This window comes from Sorex fumeus, unplaced genomic scaffold, assembly GCF_029834395.1.
Source record: "Sorex fumeus unplaced genomic scaffold, SorFum_2.1 ptg000061l, whole genome shotgun sequence".
Lineage (NCBI taxonomy): Eukaryota > Metazoa > Chordata > Mammalia > Eulipotyphla > Soricidae > Sorex > Sorex fumeus.
Genome location: NW_026606118.1, coordinates 22,117,285 through 22,120,953, shown reverse-complemented (window position 1 = coordinate 22,120,953; position 3,669 = coordinate 22,117,285). Strand labels below are relative to the sequence as shown.

At 38.1% G+C, this 3,669-nt stretch overlaps 1 non-coding gene across 1 annotated transcript; it reads left to right on the top strand.

Moving 5' to 3' along the window:
- Positions 1–232: 232 nt before the first annotated feature.
- On the top strand, positions 233–337 carry LOC130034812 (U6 spliceosomal RNA). The gene has a single exon (XR_008794160.1). It is a non-coding gene; the product is annotated as a U6 spliceosomal RNA (small nuclear RNA).
- Positions 338–3,669: the final 3,332 nt, after the last annotated feature.

Below are 3,669 nucleotides of genomic sequence, written 5' to 3'. Positions count from 1 at the left end.
TGATAGCTTGCCGGGCACTCCGAGAGGCTGAGAGGAATTGAACCCTGGTTGGCTGCGTGCAAGGCAAACACCCTACCCACTGTGCTATTGCTGTACCCCATGTCAGTATTCATGGTTAAACTCAAATATTTTTTTCACATTGACCTCCTCTGGATTTCTCTGTAATTATTACCCCACCCTTATTTTCTTCCTAAATCTTATTTTTATTCATTTGTAAAACCTTTTCTCCTGGGCCCCTTTCAGTAGCGCACACGGTAAAACTGAAATAACACAGAGAAGCTTAGCTTGTCTCCTGCTTAAGGATGACATGGAAATTTGACAAATGTTCCCTATTTAAAAAATTAAATTTCCCTTTCTTTGTTTCCTTGCTAACAACTGATCTTCCATGGCTATGCGTGAAAAGAAACAAGAAAGCATGAAGGTTACACTGATGATTGTCTCTCTTTTGCCCTCAACAGTGCCTGGCACTTGTTAGTTGAATAAATACGAGGCTGTTCAGCAAAGATGCTTATTTGAGATCTCTGTTTCCCTGATCTTCTAGGTACTGGAGCCTCAGGTCTTTTCTACACTGTGTGACCTCCCAGTACAAGTCTCTCAGGGCTTAGATATTCCCCACACTTGGGGCTCCCATCTTGCTCACATTATGATGGCTACGCATCCCCTACCTTGGATGTTCATCTAGTTTGCATTTTTCCTGTGTCTTCCTCCACTATCCTCAGACTCAACTGCCTGATGGTCCTAAGCTAGACTGACTTAATTTCTTGCTATGGGATCTACTGTTCGAGAATGTGGGGCTGGGGCTGGAGCAATAGCACAGTGGGTAGGCCACTTGCCTTGCACTCAGCCAACCCGGGTTCGATTCCCAGCATCCTGTATGGTCCCCCGAGCACCACCACTAGGAGTAATTCCTGAGTGCATGAGCCAGGAATAGCCCCTGTGCAATGCCCAGTGTGACCCAAAAAGCAAATATAAATAAATAAAAATATGGGGGTTTGGGGGTCCAATTCTCCTAACGCTGCATGACCTCTGAGGAAAACATACAAAGCTTCAAAATTTTTGGAACCAATGTTTTGCGCCAGACAGGATTCTGTGGTGTGAGAAAGTCAGAAGGAGACTGTAGGTGTGACTCTTCTAAACAGATGAGTCTGTTGATGAAGGCTGGAACAGCAGGCCTGAGGTTGGGGTGAAGAGCAGCAGCTGAATTTTGAGACACTCATTAGACATAAAGGCAGAGGTCATAAAGACTGCTGCTGCGGGCATCCTTCTAGTGTCTCTGTTAGACAGAGGTCTGGGCTGGAAGGACAATTTTAGAATGATTAGCATACTGGAAGCATCTGATGGTTCTGGAATGGATGAGATTGCTGAACCATTACCTCAGCATGGAGAAATGAGAGATCTGATGCCTCCTGCACAAAATCTGATGTCTGGGTCTGCCGTCATCTATAGGGTAGTGAATGGAGGATCAACTAGCAAATAAAGGATAAATGAAGATTAGAAAAACCAGGACCTGACAGGGAAGTGGTTCGATGTAATGTATATGCCTTGCAAGCAAGAGAGTGGGAATCAATTCCCAGCACTTCAATAGCAGTAAAGCATAAAGAAAGAGAACAGTGTATTCAGGATAAATTATTAAAATCTTTAGTTAACATAAATGCACTTACTGAGTGTATTATCATTGTTATCATTTTCAAGGTACTTGGCGTTAACAAAATGGAACAGGCATCGTGAACAGGACTTCAAGGTGATCATGGTCTAGTAGATGGATTAAGTGCTTCCATATTAGCTATAGGGAAGGGAAAGGCTGATGCGGTAAGAGTAAAAAAATATGGTAAGAGTTGAGGTAAATGAGGTAAAATGAGGTAAGAGGAAAATGTGTTACTTAAAGTAGATTAAAATATTTAAGATGTGTATTTTCAAGCAACCCCATAAAACTGAGAAATAATGATAGTATAAAAAATGGAATAATTAAAAATAGGGGATTTACATAACAAATGACAACAAAAAAGTATAAAAGAAACACAGAACAAATGGATTAAAGAGAACATAAATAATTAAACTTAATATATCTTGTCTAATTTCTATGGAATGGACGCAGAGTGGGCCATGTTGTCTTGTGTCTGATATTAGAGAGAAAGCTTTCACTTTTTCACCATTGAGTACAATATTTGCTATGGTCTTCTGGTAAATGTCTTCAACTATGTTGAGGATAGGTTCTTCAGCTCCAGTTTTATTAAGAGTTTCTGTCATGAGTGGATGTTGGATCTTGTTGAATACTTTCTTTATATCTATTGATATGATCATATAATTTCTACTTCTCCTTGTATTGATATGGTGTATTACATTGATTGACTTTCATATATTAAACCACCCTTGCATCCTCAGAGTTAATCCTACTTGGTCATGGGATATGATTTTTTTGATGTATCGTGGATCTGATTTGCTAATATTTTGTTGAGGATCTTTGCATCTATGTTCACCATGGATATAGTTTATAATTTTCATTTTCTTATATCTATATTTTCTTTTGTTATCTGGGTAATATTTGCCTCATAGAAACTCTTTGAAAGCTATAGTTCAATAGAGCACTTGTCTTGCCCACAGCCAACCTGGGTTTAATCAGCTCCCTTTATGGTCCTCTGAACCTATCAGGAGTCATTTCTGCGTGAGAAGTCAGCAGTAACCCCTTACATTACCGGGCATGGACCCAAAACAAAACAAAAAGAAAAAGAGAAGAAAAGAAAGAAAACAAAGCAAACAAAACTATTTTGGAGTTTTCCAGTGTTTTTCAACTTTCTAAAAGAGCCTGAAAGTGTTTGAGAGTACGTCACTTTTAATGGTATGGAAGAACTCACTAGCAAACCCACCTGGGCCTGGGACTTTATTTGGGTAAAGATTTTTTTATTACAATTTTATTACTTTTTGATTTTTGATTTACAAGCTTTGATTTACAATTTTAGTATTTTTTGATTCCTTGGTAGTGATTGGTCTGTTCAGACACTCTGCTTCTTCTTGGTTCAATCTTGGGAAGTTACAGGAGTCCAAAAATTTATCCGTTTCTTTTAGATTCTTTCATTTTTTTGGCATAAAGATTTTTGAACATTAAAGAAGAGTAAAAGTTAAAGGATGAGAAAAGAAATGACATTTACACATGAAAAAAGGAAGCTGAAATGTTTAACATCAGGGTAAAACTCAAATCAAGGAATTATTTTACTTAGGATAAATTCTAAAGAGAGTCTCTCACAAGGGAAAAGCGATCTATTTACCAAAACGCCGTGACAAGCTCAAACCACAAATATGTACATATAATAACAGATGTTCAAAATACATGAAACAAAGTGGACAAAACTTAAATAATAGACAATTCTATGATGATAATTAAAATAGTATTATCCCTGTCTCAGAAATGCAAATAATAGATCAGTATTTCTAATCAGTGATATTATGAAAGTCTTCATCATCACAGTACCCCATTTGACATTTGGATAGACCATTTCAAGGAAAACCAGCAGAAAATGATTTCTTAAAAAAAGAAACAAACCATGAGAGGCTTTTGGGTTAGTTCACTGAGTTAGAGAAACTGCCTTGCGTTGGTAAGGATTCAAGTTAGATCCCTAGTGCCACTTCATGTGTGAAGCACAGTCTGAAATCTTTGTTGTTGGTGCCTGGCAG